Raw genomic sequence first — 7,293 nt, 5'->3', positions numbered from 1 at the left:
GTGGTGAAAACCTGCATGACACATTTATCAGGCCCTTCGGGTTTATCTGATGTCCTTTTCTGAGACTGGGTCATAAACCCTTCACATATTGGCCAAAAGCTTTGGTATGCTTTGCAGTGTCCTGGAAACATTTAAGGATGCTTTGTTGATGAATGTCTCCAGTGTTTGCTCAGCAAGAGAAAAGACCTGGAGATTTGATCCCATAAACATTACCACCTAGGAGAAACTCTATAAAGATGTTCTACTTTTGTCTGGTAGAGTTGCTATGAGTTGGAATCTACTCGACAGCACAATTTCTTTCCAGAGTTTTTAATATTTTGTCCGTCTTTTCTTTGCCTCCTACCTCCTCCCACCAGGGCTCTGTGAATTAGGCAGAATAAAAATTTACCATTAGGCAGAACTATTGCCATCAAGTCTGTTCTGAGCGACCCTTTGTCAGTTCCTGGGGCTGTAAATATTTACGGATGTAGACTGCCCATCTTTCTCCTACAGCTGGTAGATTCGAACTGCCGACCTTTTAGTTAGCAGTGCAACACATAATGCACTTACACAGTGCAATACAGAGCACCAGAACTTCTTGTGGTTCCAGTACCCTATTTTTATATGAATAATTTGCAATATAAAACAATGAAGTAATTAGTTAAAAGTAGAGACAGGAGGGCAGTGGGTTAGAGATAGATATGAACTCCATGTCTGTCAACTCTAAACTCACTATCTGTAATTCTCATTCAAGCCCATATATTTATCAGTTCAAGAGATTTCCAGTGGTAGATTCTAGTTAGTCCCCCAATAATGTTTACTTTCTAAAAGGAAAAAAAATGTCTTTGCTGCTGAAAGATTAGTGATATCTGGGAAGATTCAAAACGTTTCCTACCTGCTCCCATAAGTGTTTGGGAAACAATTTCCATTGAGTAACTAACTCATGACTACCTTATTGGTCAGAGCAGAGGGTTTTCAATGGCTGGTGTGTTTTTTTAAAAAATGAAAGTTCTTTCTTCCAAAGCGTCTCTAGATAGACTTGAATTTCTAACTTTCTGATAGCCGGTCAAGGGCATCAGTCATTTGATCCACCCAGGGTCTCCATATGTAAATTTAAAACAAAACCCGATCCTGTTAAGTCCATTCTGACTCATAGCCATCATATATGTAAATTAGAGCCTGCTAAAATCACCATACGGAACTGGCCATTTTAGTCTGGTCAGCACTATTTCCTTTGAGAAACTGTCCATCTCCTGTGCTTCATGATCCTGGTGGGCTGACAGTCACAGGTCCCTATCGTCCCCACTGCTCTTCCAGGAGAGAGGCAAAGATTTTCTCAGGACCTCACAGGGAAGACAAGTGCTTGGAGCTGAACCATGCAAGTCAGGGCTACAGAGAGCTGACACCCTGTTCCCACCACAGAGATCACCAGGGCTGCCCTTCTCTGTGTGCTGTCTAAGGCCTCACCTCTCCCTGAAATTTCTACTGTTTGTGGATGAAGAACTCTGACTGGTACCTGTGTCTTCCCCCTGGGCAGTGACCGAGAGGGGCAAGGCTGTCTTGCCAGGGTTGGGCGTGGAGTGTCAGTGCCCTCCAGGCTGATCCTTTCTCTATGTAGTGGTTAAGAGGACAGCTCTGTGACTTGGGCTTAGAATTCATCGAAGAAGAACTTGTGTTTCTGAGGATGGTAAGGACAGAGGTTACATGCAGGACCTTACTCCATGTCTCACATACCCGGTATGTGTATGGGACCCCCAGGTTTGGAACCACAAATACATGTTTTCTGACCATCAATACTCCCCCCTCTCAGCGTCAACATCTGTCTCATGAGTTTTCAATACTCACTAATTTGGTAAACAAAAAAGCCCCTAAAATGATAGTATCTTAACACAAAGTTTTCCTCATCTACTGAGTCCAATTGAAGAGTCCTAGGATTCAAAGGTCTGGGCTTATTCCACATCATGGTTCCAACATTTCCTAGAACCTCAGTCATTTCTTCTATGCTGCAATAGAGAAAGAAAGAAAGAGGATAGCAAATCCCTCGAGGACAAGGTTTATATTGCCTGAAAGTACCCATTGGCTTAAGTACCAGTAGGACACATCCCTAGCGATGCTGAACTAAAGTTTCACAAGGGCACACACTGAGTGTTGCTCACCACTGAATCCATACAGTTCAGTCAAATTGTACTCTTATGGCTGCACCTACCTAAAGGGACTGGAGCATGTAGCAGTAGGCTCTGTTGAACACCAGCAGTCTCCGTCTCACCAAGCATCTCCTGGTGCCCAGATCTGGCCATTTCTTTCTGCTGTCCCAGCCCTCTGTGCACTCTCTCTCTCCTCTCAACTCCCCTTCTTTCTCTCCTTTCAACATCCATGGAAGTTAGGTGCACTTACAGGGGTGTAATCTATGTCAACACTCCCTCCCTGTTGAAACTTCTAAATTGGTTTGTGGGGGTCCCCCCCCATTAACTCTAAAATTTTTGTTTCAGTCCTGCCTATCTTATCCGAGCGCTAATCCTACAAGTCACTCATTTGCCCAACAGATAATTCTGGAACTCTCTCTTGACTGCAGTCATAGACTTGAGGCAAGCAGAGATTCTGAGGATGGTGACGGATAGGGCAAGATTTTAGTCCATTGTTCACGGGGCCGCTGTGAGCTGTAGTCAACTTGATAACACCTAACAACAACAGCAACATCTTGGTTCGAGGCAGCCCTTGGTGGTCCATTCATCAAGAATTTACTGCTAATCAAAGGCCAACAGCTCACACTAACCAGCCATTCTGCAAACTAACTAGCCATTCTATGGAGAAAGGGATGGCCTTGGAATCCCTGTGGGCAGTTCTACTTGTTCTTATAGGGTCATTTGAGTCAAAGTGGACTTGATGACCAATGATTTGGTTTGGATCGTGGTCGTGGTCCGTGTTCCCTAAGGGGTTTCCTAAGCCCCAGAGTCAAAAGTGTAGATATAACATTTTAGTGGGACATTCATTTCAAAGGAAGCAAGAAAGACAGAGAGGAAAGTGCGCAAGAGAAAGAGGCTGAGTAAACAAGGATGTGATTTTCTAAACCGGCCACAGATTTGTAACACACAGCATCTCCATCAGGCATCTCCATCAAGGCTAGACAGACCAACTGCAGCTCCGAATGGTCCAGCATTCCATCTACTGGTCAGACTCTTTTCTATGGCATAAAGTTCCCACACATCTGATTTGGATTACCAGCCTCTCCACCAAGTTGCTAAGGAAATCAGGACCTGAGCTGATTCTACCAGCCAAGCTGTAGGCTTAGTGTTCTTCTTTGCTGTTTGCAGATTCCTTCTCTGGTGGTTTAGTGGTAAGGAGTTGCATTGACAACCCAAAAGCATGTGGTTCGAATACACTAGCTGTTCTGCAGGAGAAAGATGGGCAATCTCCTCCCATGAGAAACCTGCTGGAGGGTCATCTATGAGTCCGTTCCAGCTTAACAGCACATAGCAAGCACCACCACAACCTATGGTAGTAATGTCCATGGACTTGAGTCCACAGAAACGGCATCAACCATCACCAGAATTGCCCAGGATGGAAAACAAGATAAGTGGCTAGAACTTGGGGTGGAGTGTAGTCAGTCAGGGCCAAGTACACACATGCACTGATCTGCACACAGAGAAGTGAACAAGATAGAGTTCTCATGGGGCTTAATGGTCATAGAAAAGTCCTGCTAGCACTTGTCTTAGCTCCCTCGGGCTTCTATAACCTAAGTAGTCACAAGTGGGCAGCCTTGAAAAAGTACAACAGATAATTTCTTTTTCACATCTTTCTGGGGACTAGAAATCTAAGTTAATGTCTCACTTGCTTACTTCAAATTATTTCCTCCTTGTATGTAATGCCACATTGTAGGTTCCTTGCTTCTTTGTTTGTAAAGGATTCTCCTACAGTGTCTGTCTGTCTGTCTTTCTCTCCCCCCCCCACCATGTGTGTGTGTTGGGGGGGTGGGGTGTACATGTACACCTAATCTTGTTCTCTGTTACTCACAAGTGATTAGTTTTAGGACTCAACCTAGTAGAGTTTGACCTAACTTGCTTAATAGAGAAAAAGACTATTTATAAATGTGATTACATGCACAGGTTTGATTAGAATTACAGCGTATATTTTAGAGAATGTAGTCAAGTCCATAATGTATCCCAACCTCAGCCTAGACAAAATTGTCATCTGTGTCCCGACCTAATGTCACTTTTGACCTTGCATTTTCCGTCTCACTCGCACTAGCATCCTCTCAGTTATCCAGGCACAGACTGCAGTTGAGATTCGTCTTCCTCACCCTCCTTCTCACCACTACTCCCCCCACCAACACACCTTCTTAAATTTAATTGACATTAATTAAGGCCCACTGAGTGCCAGGCTCTGCAGAAAGACTCAGTAGCCTACTTTATGCAGATGACACAACATCATTGCTGAAAGTGTGGAGGACTTGAAGCGCTTGCTTGCAGAAGATCAAAGAATATAGCTTTCAATATGGATTTCATCTCAATGTCAAGAAAACAAAGATTCTCACCACCAGACCAATAGGCAACATTATGTCAGATGGAGAAAGAGTCAAACTGTCAATGATTTCACATTACTTGGATATGCAATAAACACCCTTAGTACCAACAGTCAGGACATCAGGGGACATATTGCACTGGGAAAGTGTGCAGTCAGGGAGCTCTCCAAATTACTAAGGAGCAATGATATCCGTTTGAGGACTGAGGTGCTCTAAATACAGGCCATGATCTTTTTAATCACTTGCTGTGCCTCTGAGAGCTGGGCAATGAATAAGGATGACAGAAGAAGAATGGATGCCTTTGAGCTGTGATGTTGGAGAAGAGTGCTGAATGGACTGCCAAAAGAAAAGATATGTCTTGGAGAAGATGCAGCCAGAGTGCCCTTTGGAGGTCAACATAATGAAGCTATTTCTTACCTACTTTGGGCATGTTGCTAAGTAGAGGCTATTCCTTGAAAAGGGCCATCATGCTTAGAGAGGTGGAGGGTCAGTGAAAGAGTGGAAGACTCTCAACCAGGTGGATTGGCATAGTGACTGCAGCATGGATTCAAGTATATCAAAGATTGTGAGAACAGCACAAGACAGGACAGGCTTCAGATCTATTGTTCATAGGGTCACTGTGAATTGTACTTGAGTCGATGGCATCTAATAACAAGTGCCAGGAGGGAGAGAGAGGATTGTGTCTTGTTCTCTATTGAATAAGCAGCTTCCAGCTCAGTGCCTCCGATGTAAGTAGGTCTTCCACAGGATCTGAGAAACTTCAACAAGTCAATGATTTAACAGCCTTCAGAGCAGCCTTACCATTCTTGTAGTTGGGTGCCATCGAGTTGAGTATGACACAGCAATTCCATGAACAACAGATCTGGACCCTGTTCTATCTTGTGCCATCCTCACAATCTGACATAATCAAGCTGACCGCTGGTATTAAGTATGTTGATGGTGGATCCAAATCAGAGAAAATTATTGACAATTTCAATATTTTCACTATCTAGCATGATGTTCTTGGAAGCAGGAGTGGCATCTACTTCCATAATAGCTTGCCTCCGGAAATCCTATGAACCTGGAGAGAGGATGAGAGACACCCAAGCGTTGAGGACTCTCCTTCATAGGGTCGCTATGAGTTGCCTGAGACTCAACGGCACTTAACAACAACAACAACAACAACAACAACATCATGATATTGCCTACTAGCCCATTGTTAAGGATTTGGGGTTTTTTTTAATGTTTAAATGTAATCTGTATTGAAGGCTGTATTCTTTGACCTTTATTCTTTTAATCTTTTTTTTTTAAGACAAATAGTTGTCTCCATTGACAATTTTCTTCTTGTCTTTTTAAAATTTATATTTTAATCAAGGATTACAGAAAACTTGGCTTCCCATTCATTCATTCTTTTAATCTTCAAATCCTCACAAGTAAGGTTGTGTCATCTGCATAATGCAGTTGTTGATGAGTCTTCCTATAAACCTGACACTACATTCTTCTTCAGAGTCCCTCTTCTTGAATGATTTCCTCAGCATATGGATTGAATTGTCATGAGAAAGGATATAACCTTGACACGCACCTTTTTAAATTTTAAACCATGCAGTGTTTTTCTTGCTCTTTCAGGCCACAGCTTCTTGATCTAGATCTAGGTTTCACATGAGCATAACTTAAGTTGTTCCGAGATTCTCATTTTTCTCAATATTAGCCGTGAGTTGTTATGACTTACACAGTCAAATGCCTCTGTATAGTCAATAAAGCACAAATAGACATTCTTCTGGTATTCTTAGCTTTCAGTCAGGATCCATCTGACATCAGCAATAATATTTCTGGTGCCACGGCCTCTTATAAGCCCAGTTTAAACTTCTGAAAGACTCTATCAATGTACTTGCTGTTCAAGCCATTTTCTGGTTTTGAATGATCCTCAGCAGTATTTTCTTACACGTGATATTAATGACATTGCTCAATAATCTCCACATTCTGCTGGATAATCTTTCTTGAGAATGGGAACTATTCATATTACTCTGTCACAAAAATGCTTCTCTGACCTGTTCCTTGATCTCTCAGTTCAGCTAATCATCCCTGAAGTATTTCCAGAACATACTGGTACTCTGATTTCTGTCTGCCTTCCTAATATATTGATCCTGATTTATTGATATTTCTGAAGCCCAACTCTAAACAAGCAATTCCTTTGCTCTCATCTACCCAGTTCCTGCCCACTGCGGACCAAATAAGCCCACACAAACACAACCTTTAGGGTTTTTAAGCCCTTGTTCAGTGAGTCTGGGTGAAGTGAATGTGCACAGCTGCTATCTAAAAGGTAAGAAGTTTAAGTTTAATCAGAAGAGCCTCAGAAGAAAGTCCTGGTAATCTACGCCTGCAAAATCAGCCTCAGAAACTCCTATGGAGCACAGCTCTCCTCTGACACACATGGGCTTGTCTCATATACAGGGAGATGGAGATGGAAGCAATTGGATGAGAAGATTTTTGTCTCAGTTTAACCTCCTGTTCTCTGCTCACATCAGTTCCATCCAAAACCCAACTGTCACATACTTTTCCCCATTTCCTCACTTGAACTGGTCCTCCCAGGATTCTTTTTATTCTATTCACACAAACAAACAAACAAAAAAACCGAAATCAACCACCAAACAAACAAACAAACAAAAAGCCCAACCCACATTCCCTAATGTGTTCTCTTTCCAACAACTATTAAAAGCATAGGGAGCAATGTTTTTATTAATTATTACCTGACTTGGGAGAGACTGGAGAGCATTATGCTGGTGAACTAACTCAGTCCCACAAGGACAAATACTGTA

This window comes from Elephantulus edwardii, unplaced genomic scaffold (assembly GCF_000299155.1).
Source record: "Elephantulus edwardii isolate Elephantulus edwardi_28Jun2011 unplaced genomic scaffold, EleEdw1.0 scaffold00063, whole genome shotgun sequence".
Lineage (NCBI taxonomy): Eukaryota > Metazoa > Chordata > Mammalia > Macroscelidea > Macroscelididae > Elephantulus > Elephantulus edwardii.
This window is presented reverse-complemented; position numbering follows the sequence as displayed.